The following is a 24,964-nucleotide window of genomic DNA, read 5'->3' on the forward strand; positions in this document are numbered from 1 at the left end:
GTAAAGCAAACAAAATCCAAAGTAGTCTTCATTGTGGGATTGGAAAATGCCTCCTTAAATGCCCTGAGCTTATTGCCTCAGTTGAGGTTCAGCTGGGCATAATTAGCCGGAGAACAATCACAAAAAGAGCCTAGTCTCATGACTGATAGTGCTTCCGGAGAGAGGGGCGTGGCACATAGGAGCACTCCAGAGGCTGGATTCGTGACAGCTGATTATAGGCAGAAGGTAGAGCTTAAAATACTGCCATGGGTACCTCCAATAAAGTCAATTAGCCTATCAGAAGCTTCTAAAGCCATAATATAATTTTCTTGAATTTTTTGAGATATTTAAAGGCAGAGTCAACCTAGGGCAGTTGTAGCCTAATGGTTAATGGTACTGGACTAGTAATCAGAAGGTTACTGGTTCAAGCCTTACCACTGCCAGGTTGCCACTGTTGGGCCCTTAAGCAAGGCCCTTAACCCTCAATTGCTTAGATAATATACTGTCACAGTACTGTAAGTCGCTTTGGATAAAAGCATCTGCTAAATGCCGAAAAAGTTAATGTGTATGTAAACTTCTGACCCACTGGAACTTTGATCTAGTGAATTATTTGCTATTTGCTATTACTTGCTACAACTATAGGCTGTTGACATGGAATCTGTGGAGGGATAAATATGAGCTTTATTGACTTCAACCAAAGTGTAAGTAAACTTATGACTTTACATGTAGAAATGTATGTTACACTTAGTAAGAAACAGCATTGGACACATTGTTATTTTATGATTGACATATATTTGCATATATAGGAATTTTGCACAGGCACACAATCACTGTGACATGTGGCAGCGTTCGTGTAATTCACAGATTACTGTCCTCAGGTTGAAGTTCATGGATGGTCTTATGCTTTATTTCTTCAGTGCATGTCCCGTAAATATTTACTCCTGCCCAATTGTTCCGGATACCGCGAGCAGTCCCCAGACGCCCATAAATCCAAGCAGAGGACAACCAGGACAAAGCAGAAATATGGAGAATGCTTAGCAGAGACGGAAATGCTGCAAACATTTTTTTTTTTTTTTGCACCGCAGCCAACCTCTGCTTTCTCCACTGTCTGACTTCCTACTATTTCACTTTCTCCTGTACAGGGGAAACTAAACCACATCCTTATGGTTTAGTATGAGATTTTGGAAACAACGGATGCAGTTCCTGATAATGATTAGGTGTGTGTATTAAGTTGTCAGTGTTGTATGAAATTATGTTAACAGTCAAAAATATTAGGGAAATCATTTAGTTTCATATGAAAATAAAGCACATGAACGTCATGAAATGATAACAGTAAACTGGTTACATTGTTATTAATAATCAATGTGCCATGTTTATTAAAAAAAGGAACATATCTAGATATTTAGTCTAGATTTAAACAGACCTATAAAGCTAACCTAAATTACTTTTTCACTTCATAATGGCATTTGAGGTTGATTTACAGTATAAAATCCCCAGCTGCTACTTTCTCTTTATCCATGTTATTAGCAGCAATTTTCAGTCAAGCTTTAAGGTGCCAGTTTTGGAGCTTCTTTTTTGCATGACAGCCTCTAGTCCATGGCAAAGTAAAGCTTACTTGACTGTAGACAGGTCTACACCATCAAGTTTCCATACCACCAAGTTAATGTATTTATTGTATTAACAGCAGATTGCAAAAAAGTACGCAACCCACTACTGCCAGTGTTGCCAGCTCCGCGGTTTTCCCACCCAGTTGTGCCGCTTTTGAAAGTTAGTTGTGGGAATTTTGAGCAGTTGCGGGTTGTGGATTTTTGGGCTGGTTTCTGATTTGGGTGGATGTAATTTGGACTGCATATAACTGTACATCAATTTTGCAATTCTGCAAATCATCAGAGCTGGTGTGCAATGTGTTGTCTTCAGTGTGAGCTGTGGTCCATTTGCATAGCTCAAAATCTGTTTACTAATTTATCAATTCCATGTCACATGACCTAGTTGACGTTATTACGTTATGGATTAAATATGGTAGCTTGTTAATTTGTTAGATTTATTAACACTTAATTGAATCAGCTGTAATTGCGTTGGATTATTTATATACTGAAACTATTTATTCACTATGGGTAAGTGGGCACAATACGGAAAGTGATCTAGCAAAAACTGGGAGAAAGATGACATATTAAAGCATTGGATACACCAGTGATGAGAATGAAGATGGAATATTCAGTGCAATGACCAAGTTATACACAATTTAATTTTAATGGACACATCTTTATAGATGACTGTAACGTTTGCTTTATTGGGCCGTTTTTGGGATTCTTTTGTAAATAAACGGGGGGATTTCTGAAAGGTATCTGGTAACCCTGACTACCGCGGAGAGGCAAGGAATTAGAGTTTGAATGCCTGCTAGTAATGCTAGGGTGTTGCTCAAACATCTGAACTCATTAACTGGAAGGGGTGTCTACATAGTTTTGTAATTATGGTATGCCGGTAGAGTATCTATTAGCCTGGTGATCTGCAGATCCCATTTTTGATACAACAAGCTATTGCAGTTACACTTTGTCCTACATGTAAACCAGTGGCGGCTGCTGGTCTTTCAAACAGGGGAAGCTCATTGTCAGCTTACATCATAAAATGTGTCAATTTATTTATATATAAATTGTGCCCTCTGTTCCTTTTCAAGAAAATGGCCTGAAATGGGATGCAGTTTGTCTTCAGACTTCACTCGCAAAATCCGCGATGGGACTGAAGCTTTAAGTGATAGCTGTCAATCAAAACGGGATTCAGCCTTTCGACTGATCCTCCAATCATCTTGCAGAAGCTCAGCGTCCAGACCCGCCCACAGCTCCATTCACCCCCAGAGACGCTCAGCGTCCGGGGGCGGGACAAAATCGTAGCATTTATCCAATGACCGACGAGATTCAAAGCAATGAAAAAAAAACCTCCCATGCAGCCCCATAGAAGTGAATGAGACGCTCAGCTTCTGCAGGCAAATGCATTGAGCTACGGGAATGTATAAGAAGTTCGAGTCAGTCGATTTGTAATAAGTAGCTGATTCTGAACAAACTCGTCTTCGAGATGAACGTGTTCTAACGCATTTGCAGTCAATGAAATGTTAACACAACTGTACATATTTGACCATTTAATTTTTGACATTTTAGGGGAAGCTGAGCTTCCCTTGCAGTCTTAGAGAAATCGCCACTGATGTAAACAGTCTCACACCTGTGTCAGTAATGAGTCTAGCAGCAGTGATTCCGGCAGTGTTATTACAACTGTTGATCCTGTCTCACAGTCGTTACATAACCTGTTCACAATGTAAAAGCAATTTTCCCTCTATTTTTCAAACTTCAAATTGAATAACACACCTCGCACGTCCGGCCATACTAGGCTGAACATTTTGAGGAAACGTCTTGCTCATTATTTGCTCTCTAGCTCACGTTCATTTCCTCTTCTTGTGTTTTTATGACTCATTTTTTGCTGACCTGCCACCTCTTGTTTCACTTTTATAGTTTTACTGGCTTTACGTGCAGTTACTGCTGCATACATTATCCACTTAAAAAGTTTTTTTTCCTAATTTGCATGAGTCTGTAAAACAATATGAGCATACACGAGTTCCTGTCCTAGCAGCTCAGAGGAAGCGGTAAAGTTAAATAAGGACACGTACAGTGTGTTGGGCCCAGATCGTGATACTTAAGAGGATCCAAATATGACCTCCGGATCTGCAAAGCAATCTGGAATAGTATTTATGTGAAATCCATCCACCTGTCTTTTCTTTAGCTTAGAATCATGTTTGTCAGATTTCTGTTTAATCATAGCTGAAGTTTAGACTGTAGCCTTACTTGATTTGAAAGTATTTTTTTCTTATCTTACATCAATTTTCCTCTGCTCTGGTACTGTAAGGCTGCATGGATCCGGCTTAGACCTGCAGATTGGAAAATAGCATTCTTATAAAAAGATTTATCCACCCAAACACAACAATCACACAGCTCATGGATTCGTATTGTTAATTGTTTACAACTGAAATAATTGAAATCAGTTTTCCTCAGGAAACAGAGTTCTGCCTCGTTTGCTATGATGAATCATATGTAATGCTCAGGGTCAGAATCCTGTTTGTCAGACTCTAGACCAGGGGTGTCAAACTCATTTTCATTGAGGGCCACATCTGCATTATGGCTGATTGTAACGTATCCTGCTGTGATTGCAGTCTGCCTGTTAAGTCTTGGACAATTTGTTGTTTTTCTTGGAGGCTAAATTCTGTGTCTGGTGTTAAAATGCCAAATTTATACTGTATATTTATAATGTACAGTATATCTACATTTATATTGTACTCCTTTACCACAGACACGGCCTCATAACACAAGAGATGTACCGGTTTTTCTTCTTGAAGCACAAACTTGTATTCACTTCTCATCTTTCATTAAATTCTCCTCCTTCTGCTTCAATTTTCTCTTCTTGTACATTTTGGGATTATTTGTAAATATCTCTCAACATCACTTGTTGGAAAACTGCCTCAGTTAAACGCTGATGTGGAAACACTGCCATCTAGTGGTGGGATGCGGTCACTTTGCGGGTCACAAAATCGGCATGCATTGTGGGAGATGCAGTTTATGTACGATTTTACAGTCATACGTCTTTAAAGCTCTCGCAGGCCACATGAAATGGTGGTGGGCTGGATTTGGCCCGCGGGCCTTGAGTTTGACACATGTGATCTAGACCTTGCAATTAGCGTAAGATATTTTTTATTTGTCATATATACATATACAGGTGTACAGTACAATGAAATTCTTTCTTCACATATCCCAGCTTGTTTGGAAACTGGGGTCAGAGTGCAGGGTCAGCCATCATATGGCGCCCCTGGAGCAGACAGGGTTAAGGGCCTTGCTCAAGGATCCATCAGAGGCAGCATAGCAGAGCCTGGATTTGAACCGTCAATCCGAGGAGTTCAGAAACTCGGTGCTAGTGGAATATCCTGCTGTGCCACCTGGGTGCCCATAATGCTCATTTGAATAAAATCTGTGACAGTAAGCAGTAACACAATACAAAACTATTACTAATAAAATGCCGCCAGGTGAAATGATTCACTCAGTTTAAATCTGGTAAATTTTGATTTACAGAATTTGTTTTGCTGTGCTGACCTTTAAAGTACCAGTGCTTCATGTTTATACACAGTTGATCTGAAATAACAGAACTGCAAAATTGCTACTTATCCATAGCTAAAATTATCTGACCTCATGTTTCTGGTGTGACCAGGCAGTAAAATCTGTGTGGAAATGAATGTTACAATGTCCAGCTCTTCCAAAGAAAGAACTACTTTTCTCTGTGTAGTGTTGGAAATATATATATGTGTTTAGGTCATTAATTAGGCCTGTGGTAGCCTAGTGGGTAGGGCTTTGGGCTATCAACCGGAAGATTGGCGGTTCAAATCCTGGCTCTGCTATGTAGCCACTGTTGGGTCCTTGAGCAAGGCCCTTAACCCTGTCTGCTCCAGGGGCGCCGTAAGTTGGCTGACCCTGCGCTCTGACCCCAGCTTCCAACACCAGCTGGGATATGCGAAGAAAGAATTTCATTGTACTGTACATCTGTATATGTATATATGACAAATAAAGGATATCTTTAATTGCTTGATGTCTTAAGAGGGGCACCATTTTACCCACTGGTAGGTATATAGTTGAATTCAAAAAGCCCTGGTTGCCAAATCATGTAAAGATCCAGTAAGGGATTTTAAGGCTTTAAAAGCATTAAAAAATAGTTTAGCTGCTCATTTATAGGCTGCCATCAACCAGTCAGTGTGGTGAGTCAGATGACATTTGTAACTTGTGTCATTTAACTAACATTTGTCAAACATTTAAACTCGGGTGGAACATTTTCACTTTTAAAGGGGTGTATTAAACACATTAAATGATGATACTGTTGGTGATCAGAAACAGATGAATGTTTATTTGTCGCCAGGCTGTTTCAATCATTGTGGCAGAGAGTGCATGTGGACGTGACTTGACGTCAATGATGCCAAGAGGCTGTGAGTGCTGTGAGTGTATCTGGCTGCGAGTGCTGTGAGTGTAACTGGCTGTGAATGCTGTAAGTGTATCTAGCTGTGAGTGATGAGAGTGTATCTGGCTGTGAGGGTGTGAATGCTGAGAGTGTATCTAGCTGTGAGTGATGAGAGTGTATCTGGCTGTGAGGATGTGAATGCTCAGAGTATATCTGGCTGTGAGTGCTGAGAGTGTATCTGGCTGTGAGGATGTGAATGCTGAGAGTGTATCTGGCTGTAAATGCTGAGAGTGTATCTGGCTGTGAGGATGTGAGTGCTGAGAGTGTATCTGGCTGTGAGGATGTGAGTGCTGAGAGTGTGTCTGACTGTGAGTGATGAGAGTGTATCTGGCTGTGAGGATGTGAATGCTCAGAGTGTATCTGGCTGTGAGTGCTGAGAGTGTATCTGGCTGTGAGGATGTGAATGCTGAGAGTGTATCTGGCTGTGAGGATGTGAGTGCTGAGAGTGTATCTGGCTGTGAGGATGTGAGTGCTGAGAGTGTGTCTGACTGTGAGTGCTGAGAGTGTATCTGACTGTGAGGATGTGAATGCTGAGAGTGTATCTGGCTGTGAGGATGTGAATGCTCAGAGTATATCTGGCTGTGAGTGCTGAGAGTGTATCTGGCTGTGAGGATGTGAATGCTGAGAGTGTATCTGGCTGTAAATGCTGAGAGTGTATCTGGCTGTGAGGATGTGAATGCTGAGAGTGTATCTGGCTGTGAGGATGTGAGTGCTGAGAGTGTATCTGGCTGTGAGGATGTGAGTGCTGAGAATGTATCTGACTGTGAGTGCTGAGAGTGTATCTGGCTGTGAGTGCTGAGAGTGTATCTGGCTGTGAGTATGTGAATGCTGAGAGTGTATCTGGCTGTGAGTGCTGTGAGTGTATCTGACTGTGAGTGCTGAGACTGTATCTGGCTGTGAATGCTGAGAGTGTATCTGGCTGTGAGTGCTGAGAGTGTATCTGGCTGTGAGGGTGTGAATGCTGAGAGTGTATCTAGCTGTGAGTGATGAGAGTGTATCTGGCTGTGAGGATGTGAATGCTCAGAGTGTATCTAGCTGTGAGTGATGAGAGTGTATCTGGCTGTGAGGATGTGAATGCTCAGAGTGTATCTGGCTGTGAGTGCTGAGAGTGTATCTGGCTGTGAGGATGTGAATGCTGAGAGTGTATCTGGCTGTAAATGCTGAGAGTGTATCTGGCTGTGAGGATGTGAGTGCTGAGAGTGTATCTGGCTGTGAGGATGTGAGTGCTGAGAGTGTGTCTGACTGTGAGTGCTGAGAGTGTATCTGGCTGTGAGGATGTGAATGCTGAGAGTGTATCTGGCTGTGAGGATGTGAATGCTCAGAGTATATCTGGCTGTGAGTGCTGAGAGTGTATCTGGCTGTGAGGATGTGAATGCTGAGAGTGTATCTGGCTGTAAATGCTGAGAGTGTATCTGGCTGTGAGGATGTGAATGCTGAGAGTGTATCTGGCTGTGAGGATGTGAGTGCTGAGAGTGTATCTGGCTGTGAGGATGTGAGTGCTGAGAGTGTATCTGGCTGTGAGTGCTGAGAGTGTATCTGGCTGTGAGTGCTGAGAGTGTATCTGGCTGTGAGTATGTGAATGCTGAGAGTGTATCTGGCTGTGAGTGCTGTGAGTGTATCTGACTGTGATTGCTGAGACTGTATCTGGCTGTGAATGCTGAGAGTGTATCTGGCTGTGAGTGCTGAGAGTGTATCTGGCTGTGAGTGCTGTGATTGTATCTGGCTGTGAATGCTGTGAATGTATCTGGCTGTAAATGCTGAGAGTGTATCTGGCTGTGAGTGCTGAGAGTGTATCGGGCTGTGAATGTCGCACGTAAGTCGCACACACAGCGACTTCAGACTCGTTTCAAATGACTCTGACTCGTGACTCGAGTGTATACAACAAAAGTCAGCATGTGTTAACATTAGTTACATGTGACAATTATACATATATATATATATGAGCCGACATCATTCTGATCGTGTAATTTCTGCTCTCTAATAACACTCCAGCCGTTTTAACTCGCAATGCATGAAATGGGTAAATGTTCCAGCCAGCTTCCGGCGTAGTGATGAAGCGTCGCTCCCTACTCCCTCCTTTGGATTGGAATCACACTTAAAATGGTGGAATACCCTATGTAGTGCACTTCACTGAAACAACTGGTGTGAATGAAACGTTCCTACGGAATTGGCGCTAATGGTTGGAAGAACCGCTTTCTGAACTAATCAGACCTTCTGATTTTTATTTATAATAAGAAATTGCTGTTATTTGCATGTATTCAGTCTGCAGCGTCACACAGATGATTGTCAATGAAACGCTTGATTGGCTTTCTAACGAGTTCGTGTTTTACTTCACAACTGAGAAAAGTTTGGAGGTTTTTCATTATAAGCACATTTACAAACTAACGGATTCAATTCCTAATGAGACAACACACGGTTATACATTTAATAGCGTCTGAAAGAACATAAGCTAAGGTAAGCATTGGTTATGGATTTTTTTTGCTGTGTTTTGGATTTTGGCCGCTGTGCCTGATTTATTGCGCGCTTTTGTTTTGCAATGAAAACAAAACGTATCAGTTTAAGCTTTTAACTGGTACCTAGGAAAGTAAAGGCACTAAGTAAAACGGCAAAATACAGTCGCTAATCTGTTGTTGTTTTTTATCTGAACTTACAGATTATTTGTTTCTCTGCTACATTTCCAATATATGTTTTGTGTAGATTATATTGACTTGTGACTTGACTTGGACTCTAGCCTAAAGACTCGTGACTTGACTTGGACTCTAGCCTAAAGACTCGTCACTTGACTTGGACTCTAGCCTAAAGACTCGTCACTTGACTCAGACTCTAGCCTAAAGACTCGTCACTTGACTCGGACTCTAGCCTAAAGACTCATGACTTGACTCGGACTTTAGCCTAAAGACTCGTGACTTGACTCGGACTCTAGCCTAAAGACTCGTCACTTGACTCAGACTCTAGCCTAAAGACTCGTCGCTTGACTCAGACTCTAGCCTAAAGACTCATGACTTGACTCGGACTTTAGCCTAAAGACTCGTGACTTGACTCTGACTCTAGCCTAAAGACTCGTCACTTGACTCGGACTCTAGCCTAAAGACTCATGACTTGACTCGGACTTTAGCCTAAAGACTCGTGACTTGACTCGGACTCTAGCCTAAAGACTCGTCACTTGACTTGGACTTTAGCCTAAAGACTCGTGACTTGACTCGGACTCTAGCCAAAAGACTCGTGACTTGACTCGGACTCGTATTTTGTGACTTGTGAACATTTCTGCACAGTGGTCAGTGAAGGTCCAGGTAAACAACATGCATGTCATATTTTTATCGTTGAGGATTAAACAGCACATTTAACAGGCTCTCCACTGCTGTTTGCACGGGAGGTGAGCCAGATGTTTTGTAACAGGCCATAAGTTTGTAACGATTGTGGATGTTGGAAGCTGATCCTGAATTAGATCACGGCGAGGCCGGTGGATGACTACTTTCCTCAGTATTTTCACAGACACATGCACTATGAACTCCACAGCTGGCCACAGGGTCGTAAAGTGTGCTAATTAATGGGGGCTTAAACCTTATAATCTTGTAAAGTGACTTACTCAGTGTCATAAATATCTCGAACAAGGCTTACGAAGGGCTTGTGCGCCACACTAAAATCGTCACATTAAACGTGAAAGTGTGAATGCGAATCACTGTAACTATTAATCTGTAGCATGTGTGTATGTGCGACTGTTATCTGGTTGCAATCTGGGTGCTGTTAAACTGTCAGTAATCCTAAACTTAGTCCCAGATTTGAATCATAAAGATCATTTTTAATCCATTTACATTTGTGACATTAAGCATTTATGACATGCAACTTACTATTATGACTGAATACAATTCAAACATCTGAGAATTAAGGGCTTTACTCAAGAGCCCAACAGCGGCAACTGGCAACCTTCCGATCACTAGTCCACTACCTTAACCGCTGAGCCAACACTGCCCATCCAAGATGAATAATTTGCCATTTTAAATGTATGATGTTCTGTCTCAAATCTGGTTAAGCTAGAAATTATGTATTTTAATAGGGCCAGAGCTGGCGGGATATTCCATTAGCGCACCAGTGCTGGGAACTGAATCTTCCAAGTTTGAATCTCCGCTCTGCTACCGATCGGCTGGGCGCCCACTAGCAGGCACAACTGTCAGTGCCTGCAGCAGACAAAATTGGCCACGAAGTTTGCTGTGTGGAAAAAGGCTGGACTAAAAAGGGGGTAGAGTCTTTGATGCTGTGTAAGGACTTTAGTTAATAGTCCAGTTCGTCTGTATATAAGTGGAGGAACGCAGAGATTAGTGTGTGACTCTATGCACAAGGGCAGGTGTAGCCTAGCGGTTAAGGTACTGGACTAGTAATCAGAAGGTTGCTGGTTCAAACCCCACCACTGCCAGGTTGCTGATGCTGGGCCCTTGAGCAAGGCCCTTAACCCTCAATTGCTCAGACTGTACAGTGTATCACAAAAGTGAGTACACCCCTCACATTTCTGCAGATATTTAAGTATATCTTTTCATGGGACAACACTGACAAAATGACACTTTGACACAATGAAAAGTAGTCTGTGCGCAGCTTATATAACAGTGTAAATTTATTCTTCCCTCAAAATAACTCAATATACAGCCATTAATGTCTAAACCACCGGCAACAAAAGTGAGTACACCCCTTAGTGAAAGTTCCTGAAGTGTCAATATTTTGTGTGGCCACCATTATTTCCCAGAACTGCCTTAACTCTCCTGGGCATGGAGTTTACCAGAGCTTCACAGGTTGCCACTGGAATGCTTTTCCACTCCTCCATGACGACATCACGGAGCTGGCGGATATTCGAGACTTTGCGCTCCTCCACCTTCCGCTTGAGGATGCCCCAAAGATGTTCTATTGGGTTTAGGTCTGGAGACATGCTTGGCCAGTCCATCACCTTTACCCTCAGCCTCTTCAATAAAGCAGTGGTCGTCTTAGAGGTGTGTTTGGGGTCATTATCATGCTGGAACACTGCCCTGCGACCCAGTTTCCGGAGGGAGGGGCTCATGCTCTGCTTCAGTATTTCACAGTACATATTGGAGTTCATGTGTCCCTCAATGAAATGTAACTCCCCAACACCTGCTGCACTCATGCAGCCCCAGACCATGGCATTCCCACCACCATGCTTGACTGTAGGCATGACACACTTATCTTTGTACTCCTCACCTGATTGCCGCCACACATGCTTGAGACCATCTGAACCAAACAAATTAATCTTGGTCTCATCAGAACATAGGACATGGTTCCAGTAATCCATGTCCTTTGTTGACATGTCTTCAGCAAACTGTTTGCGGGCTTTCTTGTGTAGAGACTTCAAAAGAGGCTTCCTTCTGGGGTGACAGCCATGCAGACCAATTTGATGTAGTGTGCGGCGTATGGTCTGAGCACTGACAGGCTGACCCCCCACCTTTTCAATCTCTGCAGCAATGCTGACAGCACTCCTGCGCCTATCTTTCAAAGACAGCAGTTGGATGTGACGCTGAGCACGTGCACTCAGCTTCTTTGGACGACCAACGCGAGGTCTGTTCTGAGTGGACCCTGCTCTTTTAAAACGCTGGATGATCTTGGCCACTGTGCTGCAGCTCAGTTTCAGGGTGTTGGCAATCTTCTTGTAGCCTTGGCCATCTTCATGTAGCGCAACAATTCGTCTTTTAAGATCCTCAGAGAGTTCTTTGCCATGAGGTGCCATGTTGGAACTTTCAGTGACCAGTATGAGAGAGTGTGAGAGCTGTACTACTAAATTGAACACACCTGCTCCCTATGCACACCTGAGACCTAGTAACACTAACAAATCACATGACATTTTGGAGGGAAAATGACAAGCAGTGCTCAATTTGGACATTTAGGGGTGTAGTCTCTTAGGGGTGTACTCACTTTTGTTGCCGGTGGTTTAGACATTAATGGCTGTATATTGAGTTATTTTGAGGGAAGAATAAATTTACACTGTTATATAAGCTGCACACAGACTACTTTTCATTGTGTCAAAGTGTCATTTTGTCAGTGTTGTCCCATGAAAAGATATACTTAAATATCTGCAGAAATGTGAGGGGTGTACTCACTTTTGTGATACACTGTATACTGTCACAGTACTGTAAGTCGCTTTGGATAAAGGCGTCTGCTAAATGCTGAAAATGTAAATGTAAGACTGGTCTCATGCAAAGTATGGCCAAACAAGAAGGGGTTGGTGGACTGTGCACGTGTTGGAGGAAGTGTGGGGGCAGGCAAATGTACCCTCCTCTGGCTACTGTCAAATTTGGAAAAAAGGGAGAAAATGCATTAATTAAAATGGTATTTTTTTAAAAAGGGCACAGAAGCATTTTTAGAAGATTCATTAAAAGGCCCACACCAAGGACTATAAGGGCACCGAATTTACACAGCATTGTCTCAGCAAGAAGGTCCTGGGTTCGATCCCCGGGTGGGGCGGTCCTTCCAGGTCCTTCCTGTGTGAAGTTTGCATGTTCTTCCCGTGTCTGCATGGGTTTCCTCCGGGAGCTCCGGAGTCCAAAGACATGCAAGTGAGGTGAATTAGAGATACAAAATTGCCCATGACTGTGTTTGATATTAAACTTGTGAATTGATGAATCTTGTGTAATGAGTAACTACCGTTCCTGTCATGAATGTAACCAAAGTGTGTAAAACATGACTTTAAAATCCATACAAACAAACAAACACGGGGTGACTGGTCGCCTTTCAATACGACAATGAACCAAAGCATACAGCCAAAACAACACTGGAGTGGCTTAAGGGTAAGTCATTGAATGTCCCTAAATAACCCAGACAAAGCCCAAACTTAAACTCCTTAAACTAAAAACAACTGTCAAAGACTTGAAAATGGCATTTCACAGAGACCTTGAATCTGCTATTAAAGTGGAATAAACTGCCCAAATCCAGTTGTGCAAAGCTTGTAGAGATGCATCCAAAAGGCTTGCAGCTGTAATAACTGTCAACAAGGCTTCTACTTTCCAAAAAATACTAAAAACAAGTTTTCACCCATTATATCCATTCAAAATCAAATCCACATGACAATAAAGTCTAAATATTTTCTGAATCTACCCTACGCTAAAAAATATTGCCAGCTTCAGTCATTAAAATATGAAGACTGGGATTTGATGTGCTCTTACCTATGAGAAAGGTGTTTGTTTTGAAACGCCTTTTAAAGCTGAATCAAATCTAAAATTCAAGTGTTAAGCCAATTTTAAAGCTTTCATTCTTTTTAAATATTAGGATGTGGATTGTTTAATTAAGATGTTTTTGAGTTCTATTTCAGTCCACTGGCTAAAGATTTGTACCCTAAAACAATTCAAATGATTGAAAACACCCATCAGCCATAACATTAAAACCACTTTCTACACTCACTGTCCATTTTATTAGCTCCACTTACCATATAGAAGCACTTTGTAGTTTTACAATTACTGACTTTAGTCCATCTGTTTCTCTGCATGCTTTGTTAGCCTGCTTTGACCCTGTTCTTCAATGGTCAGGACCCCCCACAGGACCACCACAGAGCCGATATTATTTGGGTGGTGGATCATTCTGAGCACTGCAGAGACTATGACATGGTGGTGGTGTGTTAGTGTGTGTTGTGCTGGTATGAGTGGATCAGACACAGCAGCGCTGCTGGAGTTTTTAAATACCGTGTCCACTCACTGTCCATTCTATTAGACACTCCTACCTAGTTGGTCCACCTTGTAGATGTAAAGTCAGAGACGATCGCTCATCTATTGCTGCTGTTTGAGTTGGTCATCTTCTAGACCTTCATCAGTGGTCACATGACACTGCCCACGGGGTGCTGTTGGTTGGATATATTTTTGGTTGGTGGACTATTCTCAGTCCAGCAGTAACAGTGAGGTCATACACTCATACCGCACAACACACACTAACACACCACCACCATGTCAGTGTCACTGCAGTGCTGAGAATGATCCACCACCTAAATAATACTTCCTCTGTGGTGGTCCTGTGGGGGTCCTGACCATTGAAGAACAGGGTGAAAGGGGGCTAACAAAGCATGCAGAGAAACAGATGGACTACAGTCAGTAATTGTAGAACTACAAAGTGCTTCTATATGGTAAGTGGAGCTGATAAGTGTAGAAACAAGGCGGTGGTTTTAATGTTATGGCTGATCGGTGTATTTTGGTTCTAAAACATACCATTCCTAAAACATACGTCATGATGGAATATCACTGTCAAATGATATTGAAAAGACATCATAAAATTTTTGGTTATATTGTCGCACCTCAGCTAAACTTTAAATCCTCTTTTACATGTTCTTTTCCTCACCATTTCTTTCTCTGTTCCCCTCAGTTTCTTTGTTTCTCATTCTTTATTGGTCCCACAGCAGTCTCTCCATTCACTGATTCTGACTCGTAAAGGAAAATTTACTCTATGTGTGTCGTGTAAAGCAGCTCACGCACAGAACAAGCAGTCCTCGTTAAACACGCTCTAATTCCTTTTCTGGGGATGACCCAGAGGTCAGGGTGGACAAGGACACGAGAGCACGGTAGCAGCACATACTTGCCTCTCTTCTTTTTATTTCTCGTCCATTCTTTTTCTTCCGACTTTGGCATTTGCTGGATGTTCTCTCTTCATGTTCTTTACAGGTTTTCATTACACTAAATGTGCCTTTTTAGTTTATAGCTCCTGCTTTGCTTTTTTTATAGTCTCCCGATAGAGACTTGCCTTTCTCATTTGTTCTGTACTGCATTAGTAAATATTAAATAAGTGGCTATTCTGTGTCTGTTAGGTGATGTTTTTAGGGGCTCTATGGCCTGACTTACTCATCTCCATCATACTCTTCTATCATTCCCAACTCGAACAATCACTAGTAAGAAAAGGTGATGTTAATTTTAGAGACCCACAGCTCAAGAGGGCTTAAAAATCTCCAGAGCATAAACACAATGTTGGCTTAGATTGGAGAACCCTTAAGCTTTTGACCTATAGTCAGAATATATACCTACAGAATATATACCTTAACTACTGAGCTATCACTGCCCAGGGACTACAATCAGAAATCTCACTGCAAAATATACACAACAAATACTGGGCTGATGAAAGATGTCAACCCTGAACCTTCCACACCAATTGTGAGGCTCATACCTTAAGACAATATGTCATGCCTGCTTTTAGATCCCCAGGGCAGGGATGCCCAACAAATGACATCACTTTTCAACATAGTCACCTTCCGATGCATTTTTCGCAGCCGACAACTTTTTAATGCTGTATATATATATACAAGAGATCTTCAAAAAGTTTCCGCACTGTTATATTTTGGTTGGAAAAATATATATATATACAGTAGACCCCTTGATTTACGAACTTAATTTGTTCCAAAGGGCTGTTCTTAAGTCAAAATGTTCGTTAGTTAAACCTATTTTTCCCATAAGAAATAATGTAAATAGAATTAATCCGTGCCAGACCTAACCTTTCTAATGTCTTAAATGGACTTTTTTGTTATAAATACAAGTATATTTCCTTAAATCTTAAATTATAGAATAGACATTCCTGTAATAAACAATAATAATCAACAATACACAGTAGTAGTGCTGTACTGTACATAAAACACATACATCACATTTTATACACCATCACATACACCATAATACATTTTCTTCTTTTTAAAAAAAAATTTATCTAGCAGAAACAACAATAACTCTCATATTTCTCTATTATTTCCTTCTTTATTTCAATAGTGTTGTATTTTGTAAGTGTAATTGCACGAAAGAAAGAATACTTTACTCAGCGGACTTTCTTCTTCTCTCTCACTCACTGTCCCCTCTGTCTGATACACAGTGACAGCTACTGGCAGGAGTTATTATACAACAACAAAAGTAATAGATTTTTTTTCATTTTCTCAGCTCTGCGTCTCTCTACACCTTATTTGGGGACATTTTGATATTGAAAACACCGGAAAAACACTGTCCGCTGTCCGAATGTTTGCTCACTGTATATATATATAGAGAGAGAGACGGTCAGAGTTAACTTGTTCGTGACGTCACGTGTTTCGCGAATTTCGGTTCGTAATCCGAAATTTGTTCGTACGTTAAGTTGAAAAAGATCGTTCGTAGCCCGAATTGTTTGTATGGTAAACTGTTCGTAACTCAAGGGTCGACTGTATATATATATCACAGCACAGTGGAGTTTCATTACATCGGTAAATTCCATACTAAAAGCCAGAACTGTCAACATAGATTTATTATATTGTTAGACTCACACATGTAGAGTGACTTACTACATCACTACTTAAAATAAACCAGAACATTAACCACTTTGACTGTGTTCCAAACCACATAAAACATACTAAATAGTATGTCAAATTAGGGCACTACTTTTATTAGCATTACATCTTTATAAAGTATGCTTTAAATAATATTATTTTTAAAAAGAAGTAGCTAATTTAAATGCTGTAAATAACATTTCAACTACGCATGGCTGGTATAGGGAAACATGGACCACTTACAAGTGGGAAAAGTGGCATGGCTTGTATTGGGAAAGTTGGACCACTTAAAATTGGGAAGAGTGGCATGACATTTGCTAATGAGTGTTGGATCTGATTCTGTGGTAATGAGTGTCTACTACATGTACCAGTGTTTGTAGGTAAATGTGTTGAGTGGGTAGTTCTTATGATCTGGTGTAAACATAAAAAATTAAAGAAAACATGGAGGTTTGTTGTTCTTTGTTACAGCTGAATTAATATGAAGCTACACAGCAGCTCGATGGCTTAATGTCACTGACTTCTCTGTTAATGATGTAATGGGAAGTAAGACGGATTATTTTATATGCTGAGTTAATATGTGTCTCCTGCCATGTAGTTTCCATCTTAGCAAGGCTCTTGAAGTGTGGCTTAAATTACTGGGTGTTTTTCAACCTGAGACTAAATTAGACTTGTTTTTTTTTTAAGTTCGAACCTCTTGTGCTGGTGTTTGGCTCAGTTTTGTAGATTTGACTGTAATTACTATTGGTTGTCACTGCTTTTTGTCCTCACTTTCATGGCCTGCTTGGTGTCATGCGAGGCTGCACTGAGTGTGTGGTAATGCATTTTATAGGAAGTGTGACATAGTGTGATATCTACTCATTATTCTAGCATAAAAACAAGCAGAAGGAGTATGGAGAATTTAAGCAGTTTAGTGCTGTGGTTAAACTCCACTTTTAGCACCGTCTGATGCTTTCAGGCCAGTGTACTCTGTTCTTGCTCCAACTCAAGCAAGTTTTTTTTTTTTTGCATTTTCTCCCTTTTTCTTCCTCTCTACTGGTGAAAATGCAAAAAAAAAAGGGGTCACCTGCCCCTGATTAAGGAGAGCGAACTGACACACGCCACCTTCAACACGTGAGCAGTAGCTGACTGCATTTTTTCACCTGCACCAGCTGAGTTTAAATGCGAATCAGCCCTGTGCACGGAGAGCCACACCCTGATAAGCATTATTCCTCGACTCTGTGCAGACACCATCAACCAGCCAGCAGAGGTCCCTATCCAGCTCCCTAACCCTGTATGAACAACGTTGTTCATATAGCCGCCCAGCCCAGCCGAATGGCAGAGCTGAGATTTTATGCGATGTATTCGAAATCCCAGCTCTGGTGTGCTAGCGTATTTTACTGCTGCACCACCTGAGCGGACAGATTTTCATTTATCTATCCACCTGTACATCATACCATCATCTCAAATTCAAATTTATTTATATAGCGCATTTTCCAATGAACATTGTCTCAAGGTGACTTCACAGAATTCAGGACCAACAGACCAAAAACCCCTATTGAGCAAGCCAGGGGTGAAAATGGCAAGAAAAAACTCCCTTAGAATTACAGGAAGAAACCTTGAGAGGAATCAGATGCTCTGGATTTAAGAAAGAAACATTCTAATGGTTTTATAATAATTGCAGCAGTGGCCAAGGACCTTATAGGGAAAAAGATTTGTCCAATAAATTATTCATTAATTGTTCGTTATACCACTGCTTCATCCTATTAAGGGTCACCATGGGTCTGATTCACTGGTCGAAAGGCAGGAAACACCCCAGACAGGTCACAATACATCACAGGGCAAACACATTTATAAACATTCACACATTCATACTTAGGGGACTGCATGTCTTTGGACTGTGGGAGGAAACCTGAACACCCAGAAGAAACCCACACAGATACTCGGAGAACATGCAAACTCCACACAGAAAGGACCCAGACCAGGGATCCAGACTGAGACAGTGACCAAAACTTATATGCTGTGAGGTGACAGTCCTACCCACCAAGCTGCTGTGCCACCCTGTCCAAGAAATTAAAATGTAAAATGCTGAGCATCTGGTTAGCTTCCAAAGGTGGACACATAAGGTGGACACATATGTGTCCGTCCAGGCATTGCACCAGACTCCAGACAGGCAGGTTAAAAACCCATTCCATTTGCTTTAAAACCGGACATATGGACACCCTAGGTACCAGGATGCACTGTAGAACAATTCACCTCAAGCTTTGTTGTATTGTCCTGGCACCAGATATCATCTCTGGGGTGTTAGCACTGTTTTAACAGCATGCATGGTGGGTGGTTTAAATGTTCTGGCTCCAGGGTGTGTCAGTAATGCATCACTAATTAAGCTAATTGCAATAAAAAGACCCAAAGTGCCTGTCAATTTGTAGCTATTAGCATTGCTATTACTGGGATCCCTGTACGCCTGGAGTTGCGTGCTCACCACCGCAGATGTGTAAAGCTGCACTTTCCGGGATCCAATTTGCTCATTTCCTTTACTTTCAACTCCTCTCGCTGCAGATTTTGGCTGTGTCTCGAATGGTCCAGGGTCTCTGGTGGTTTGTGCTGTCTGGTGTGCATGGGAGACAAATTGAATTGGGAGATGAGGAATCCCTGTAAGATGATGGATCATGTGGAATGTCCCTGATTAAGCGAAGCTCCTGTCAGAAAGTTCGTAGCTGCACAGCTAAAGGAGTGCTTGTAGTGTGCAATCACTCAACCGTTTGACACACTAAGGCCTCGTTAACAATCGCTCCTCTTTCTCCAGTGGCTAGTTTGTCCACCACTGGTTGTTAGTGGGGTATTTTAGTCCCTCTGCTCTGCCCTAGGTCAGCATTCTTTTTGTTTCTCCTTCAGTTATGGATTTCCTGTAGTAAAGCAGCCTTTTGAAGCTCATTACCACAGAGTTATGTGACACACAGGCTGTAAACAAGGATTTTAGGCCAGGGACAGGGAGACTGGTAAGAATTGAGGGAATTATCAATGTAGCAAAATACAGGAAGATCCTTGAGGAAAACCTCCTTCAGAGCACATGCAAACTCAGACTGGGGCAACAGTTCTCCTTTCAACATGGCAATGACCCAAAGTATACAGCCAAAACAACACTGGAGTGGCTTTGGGACCAAACATCTGTGGAGAGACCTGAAGTGATAAAAGTTAAGAAATACACCGATCAACCATAACATTAAAACCCCTTCCTTGTTTCTACACACATTGTCCATTTTATCGGCTTCACTTACAATATAGAAGCACTTTGTAGTTCTACAATTACTGACTGTAGTCCATCTGTTTCTCTGCATGCTTTGTTAGCCCCCTTTCATGCTGTTCTTCAATGGTCAGGACTCTCACAGGACCACTACAGAGTAGGTATTATTTGGGTGTTGGATCATTCTCAGCACTGCAGTGACACTGACATGGTGGTAATGTGTTGTGCTAGTATGAGTTTTTAAACACCTCACTGTCACTGCTGGACTGAGAATAGTCCACCAACCAAAAATATCCAGCCAACCTCGCCTTGTGGGCAGCGTCTCGTGACCACGGATGAAGGTCTAGATGATGACCGACTCAAACAGCAGCAATAGATGAGCGATCGTCTCTGACTTTACATCTACAAGGTGGACCAACTAGGTAGGAGTGTCTAATAGAGTGGACAGTGAGTGGACACGGTATTTAAAAACTCCAGCACATACCAACACAACACCTACAAAAGATGTCTACAAAAGATTTGCTGCATGGTTGAATTAGTTGGTCACAGTTTCATTGATTGGTCATAGTTACACACCTGGATCAATAAGTCCCCACAATTTACTCTGTTCTGTCAGAACAGAAAAACAAGCCATTAGGTTCAATGAACTCTGTGGATCTCAGTGATCGATTTTCAGCAAAAAATATATAAGGACAAGCATATAAAACAATATCTGAGTATTTTTGTGTTCCCAGCTGACTTATTAAGTTTGAAATGGAGACAGCTTGATACTTGGACATGTGGGCAAAAACAGCTTTGGTTAGGGAGAATAAAAAGAACCCAATGATCCCTTTTAAAGAACTCTAAAAGTACTGGGAAGTGATGGGAGAATCTGTTGGATGGACAACCATCTCTGCAGCACTGTATAAATCAGCTTTTATGGCAAAGTAGCATGACGGAGTAGCATGACGGTTCCTCTTAAGGTTTCTTCCTGTAATTTTAAGGGAGTTTTTCCTTCCCACTGTTGCCCTTGGTTTGCTCAACAGGGGTTTTTGGACTGTCGGTCCTGGATGCTATAAAGTTGCTTTGAAACAATATCTGTTGTAAAAAAGAGCTATACAAATAAATTTGACTTGACTTGATTTCACAAGGGCCACTGTTGAGTAAATGACAGTCCGTTGAAGGTCTCTGGTAACATGAAGACAATGATTGGTCTCAACTGATGAAAAACAAATGTAATTTCTTTAGCAGAAAAACAGGCACTGCACACTACATGGCTAATATTAGCTTTACTGTAAAACATAGTGGTGGCAGCATTATGCTGTGGGGGTGCATCTCAGGAGCAGCGACGGGGAGACTGGTAAGAATTGAGGGAATTATGACTTTGCACAAGCAAACTCATACTGGGGCAACAGTTCTCCTTTCAACATGACAGTGACCCAAAGTACACAGCCAAAACAACACTGGAGTGGCTTTGGGGCCAAACATCTGTGGGGAGACCTGAAGATGAGTTTACAGTTTACAGACACTCACCACTTAATCTGGCAGAGCTTAAGAGGTTCTGCCATGAACAACAGGACATCCTGTCTAAATCCAGGTGTGCTAAGAGGGGTATCTAAGAAGATTTGGTTGTAATTGCTACCAAAAAGGCTTCAACAAAGTATTGAATAAAAGATCTGAATACATATAAAAAAAAAAGAGATTTATTAACATATTGTACCTATTTATTTTGGGTGTTTAAACGTAGCTTAGTGATTAAATGTAGCTTGATGGTTAACCCAAGTCTACAATACAATAAAGTGTGTTAACAGTCGAGGGTCTGAATACTTTTTTGAATCCACTGTATATCATATATTATTTATGTTGGCTCAGACTTTCATTTATGCATAATTAGTTCCATGTACTGTGTCAGTGGGTTGTTCACTTTGTCTTTTGTCCTGGTTGTGTTTAGATTTATTTGTTTGCACTTGTGTTTGCATGCAGAGATGGGGACTCTGGGGAGTCTGTGACTCGAGTCCGAGTCGCACGTGAGTCGCACACACTCGACCCGGACTCGTTTCAAATGACTTGGACTCGACTCGTGACTCTCAACAAATACAACAAAAAGTATACAACAAAAGTCAGCAACATTAGTTACGTGTGACAATTATATATATTTATATATAATCCGATATCATTCTGATCGTGTCATTTTCTGCTGTCTAATAACACTCCGGCCGTCTTAACCCGCAACACACGCAAAGGGTAAATGTTCCAGCCAGCTTCCGGCGTAGTGATGAAGCGTCGCTCCGTACTTAAAATGGTGGAATACGTAGTGCACTTCACAGTAACAGATAATGTGAATGGAAAGCTCCTACAGAATTGGCGCTTATGATTGTAAGAACCGCTTTCTGAACCAATCAGACCTTCTGATTTTAATTTTTTGTAAGAAATGCTGTTATTTGCATGTATTCAGTTTGCAGCGTCACACAGATGATTGTCAATGAAACGCTTGATTGGCTTTCTAACGAGTTCATGTTTTACTTCACAACCGGGAAAAGTTTGGAGGTTTTTAATTATAAGCTTATTTACAAACTAACGGATTCTATTCCTAATGGAGCATACGGTTATACATTTAATAGCATCTGGAACAACATAAGCTAAGGTAAGCAGTGGTTATGGATTTTTTGCTGTGTTTGGGATTTTGTAATTTGCAATGAAAACAAATTGTCAGTTTAAGCTTTTAACTGGTACCTAGGAAAGTAAAGGCACGAAGTAAAATGGCAAAATACAGTCGCTAATCTGTTGTTTTTTATCTGAACTTACAGATTATTTGTTTATTTCTACGCTACATTTTCAATATATGTTTTGTGTATATTATATTGACTCTTGACTTGACTTGGACTCTAGCCTAAAGATTTGTGACTTGACTCGGACTCTAGCCTAAAGACTTGTGACTTGACTTGGACTCTAGCCTAAAGACTCGTGACTTGACTTGGACTCTAGCCTAAAGACTCGTGACTTGACTCGGACTCTAGCCTAAAGACTCGTGACTTGACTCGGACTCTAGCCTAAAGACTCGTGACTCGACTCGGACTCTAGCCTAAAGACTCGTGACTCGACTCGGACTCTAGCCTAAAGACTTGTGACTTGACTCGGACTCTAGCCTAAAGACTCGTGACTCGACTCAGACTCGTATTCTGTGACTTGTGAACATCTCTGTTTGCATGCACTCGTGTAGTCCTGTGTTGTTGTTATGACACACTGAGGTCTTGGAGAAATGGTTTTTGGTTTCACTGTGTACTTATACAGTATATAATTAACATGACAGTAGAGTTTCTTGAACTTGGACTGGTCTGCCTGCAGTCCTGATCTGTCCCCAGTACAAAATATGTGGAGAGATTTGAAACAAAACCCATACTGTGGCACACCTTAAGACGTGTTTGCAGGAAGAATGGGACAAAATAGCACCTGAAACATTTCATCAATTGGTATCTTCAGTGCCAAAATGTCTTTTAAGTGTTGTGAGAAGGAATGGCAACATTACAAAGAGATAAATGCTTTACCATCACAACTTTCTGGATTTAGCAATTTCCTAAAACTAAACAAGGACAAAACAGAACTCTTGTTAGTTGGGTCAAAGAATCTCATCAAGCAAATGCCTTATTTTGTCATTGACATCGACAACGTCCGAGAAAGCCTTCACCCACTGTTAGTAACCTCGGAGTTATGTTTGATTCCCATCACTCCTTTGAATCTCACATCAGTTCCTTAACCAAATCTGCATTTTTCCATCTCCGCAACATCGCACGGCTGCGACCTATACTCTCCATTACCAATGCCAAACCTCTGGTTCATGCCTTCGTTTTTTTACGCATCGATTATTGTAATTCTCTATACGTAGGTCTTCCGACTAAACTCATCAACAAGCTGCAATACATTCAATTATCCGATTACTCGATTAATCGCTGGAATAATCGATAAAATACTCGATAGCTGCAGCTCTAGTCTTGACTGTGGGACTCCAAACTTTCCAACAGTGTCAACACTATTTCTAAGTGATTTTACTGTAAATATGTGTTTCTCTTCTTGCTGAAATTTCCAGCAGAAGAAAGTCTGGATTTGTATGCATTGTGTTAAATCTTTGATGCTGAAACATGTTCAGCATTACTTTATTTTCACACAGTATACTGGTGGATTTCCTTGTTTTTTATCCTCATAACACATTTTTTCAGGATCTCTTCTTCCTGTGCTGTCTTTTCACATGCTGTTTTATGTGGTCATTCATCATCCTTCTTCCTGCCTTTCATTCTTTCACTGCTTTTGCTTTCCCATCCCAGGCTGTCTGCATCTGTCTGTTTCTTATTTACATCCAGACACACTTTTCTCATTATCTGTCTCTTGCTTTAGCTGTGGATCTCTCTGTCTCTTGCTTTAGCTGTGGATCTCTCTGTCTCTTGCTTTAGCTGTGGATCTCTCTGTCTCTTGCTTTAGCTGTGGATCTCTCTGTCTCTTGCTTTAGCTGTGGATCCCTCTGTCTCTTGTTTTAGCTGTGGATCTCTCTGTCTCTTGTTTTAGCTGTGGATCTCTCTGTCTCTTGCTTTAGCTGTGGATCTCTCTGTCTCTTGTTTTAGCTGTGGATCTCTCTGTCTCTTGTTTAGCTGTGGATCTCTCTGTCTCTTGCTTTAGCTGTGGATCTCTCTGTCTCTTGTTTTAGCTGTGGATCTCTATGTCTCTTGCTTTAGCTGTGGATCTCTCTGTCTCTTGCTTTAGCTGTGGATCTCTCTGTCTCTTGCTTCAGCTGTGGATCTCTCTGTCTCTTGCTTCAGCTGTGGATCTCTCTGTCTCTTGTTTTAGCTGTGGATCTCTCTGTCTCTTGCTTTAGCTGTGGATTTCTCTGTCTCTTGTTTTATCTGTGGATCTCTCTGTCTCTTGCTTTAGCTGTGGATCTCTCTGTCTCTTGCTTTAGCTGTGGATCTCTCTGTCTCTTGTTTTAGCTGTGGATCTCTCTGTCTCTTGCTTTAGCTGTGGATCTCGCTGTCTTTTGGTCACTCACACTATAATACCCTGAATTTGCAATCAGAGCTCAAACATTTTACATTTTACAAATATTATTCAGGTGGCTTAGTGGGTAGCACTGTCGCCTCACAGCAAGAAGGTCCTGGGTTCGATCCCCAGGTGGCACCAAGAGCGATCCTAAGCGGATAAGAAAATGAATGAATGAATTAAATATTATTCATGAAAACATCTTGGCATTTTGTAAACCTTATTAGCAAAACTGATAAGGAGCCAGAAATGATGGAAACCTGTACAAAACTAATAAGATAGTAGATTATTTTGATGTTAGTTTTGTTAGAACTTGCAGTTCAGCCAACCCCTGCGTTGTTTAAATGGAGACGTGTTTAGATGGAGAGTAGTTGCTGGCACAGCTGATTCTAGCATTAAAAATGGTAAAAATAAAAGAAATGTGGAAATGTGGAGCTCAGATTTACAAGTGAGGCATGAAATTACCACCGCCC

General features: G+C 41.4%; 1 protein-coding gene across 1 annotated transcript in view; it reads left to right on the forward strand.

The window, feature by feature from the left end:
* svep1 (sushi, von Willebrand factor type A, EGF and pentraxin domain containing 1) overlaps nt 1-24,964 on the forward strand; it is a 202,795-nt gene that overhangs the window by 87,580 nt on the left and 90,251 nt on the right. The window lies entirely within an intron of this gene.

This window comes from Trichomycterus rosablanca, chromosome 4 (genome assembly GCF_030014385.1).
Source record: "Trichomycterus rosablanca isolate fTriRos1 chromosome 4, fTriRos1.hap1, whole genome shotgun sequence".
NCBI lineage: Eukaryota > Metazoa > Chordata > Actinopteri > Siluriformes > Trichomycteridae > Trichomycterus > Trichomycterus rosablanca.